This window comes from Elephantulus edwardii, unplaced genomic scaffold, assembly GCF_000299155.1.
Source record: "Elephantulus edwardii isolate Elephantulus edwardi_28Jun2011 unplaced genomic scaffold, EleEdw1.0 scaffold00017, whole genome shotgun sequence".
Lineage (NCBI taxonomy): Eukaryota > Metazoa > Chordata > Mammalia > Macroscelidea > Macroscelididae > Elephantulus > Elephantulus edwardii.
Window position 1 is genome coordinate 23,288,132 of NW_006399767.1, and position 1,168 is coordinate 23,289,299.

Here is a 1,168-nt window from a genome sequence, read left to right on the forward strand (position 1 = left end):
CATTAAAACTAATAAAATTTAATAAAAAAAAAGAAACAAAATCACGCTCCACAAAAAAAAACAACAACATGCATAAAATCTTGTTTTAATTGTGATAAAATATATAGATTTAAGTACGTGATTCAGTGACATGCATTTGCCGTGCTGTACAATAATCACCACTATCCATTTCCAAAACTTTTAATCAGGAATTCAGTGTTTCTTAAACAGTAACTCCCACCCATCGCTGGTAGCTAATATTCTTTTCTCTCTGTACATTTGCCTATCTGTTTGTTGTTGGGTGCCCTTGAGTCGAGTGTGACACATAGTGACTCTGTCCTATCCTGCACCATCCTCATCATTTCTGATACACTTGAAGCCATGGATGCAGACAGAGTGTCAATCTTTCTGGTTGAGGATCTTCAATGAAGAAGGAATGATAGAAAGTACACACTTGATCTCATAAATGAGTCTGGAAATGAAATAATCTAATTTTATATGCTCAATGGCTTTTTAAAAAAATTTTTCTTTTATTATTTTTGTGTGAGTGTACCATCAAATCACATCTGACCGGTACAGGAGGAGATTGTCCCTCCTTCCCCGGCAGAGCATCTGGTGGATTTGAACTGTGCGCCTCTGGGATTATAGTTGCAGCTCTTTACCACTAGGCCACCAGAGCTCCCCTGCTCAGTGGCTTTTTGAAGCCAAGCAAATACCTTTTTTTTAAAAACATAACTCAAGTTTTATTATTCACAAATACCTTTTTTAAAAAAAAAAAATCCAAACCAAAAAACCCACAAAAAACCAACCCAGACTTTACACATGGACTTCACCTGATACAGGAATCAGAGTAAGAACATCTGTGGAAAGAATCCTGTAAAGAGGGAATGTTAATAGGAAAATAAGAAAGTCTGTGATTCAAAGCAAAAACTAGCAATAATTCAGTTAAAATTTAAAACTGCTGAAGTTTTTCTTCCTATTCAAGCCCAGAAGGTACTATGCTAATAGAGGGGAGTACACTCAGTGATAGCAGTTGAGAGGCAAACCAGTTTAAGGACCAAGAGACAAACTTGATAAGGAAGTCTTCCTCGAAATTGTACTTCTAGGCTAAGTGGTATCTCTTCCTTTTGGTTTGGCTTTTCCATGTTCTAGTGCAATTTTCATAGTTTCTTCTGACCAGTCTGTTTTT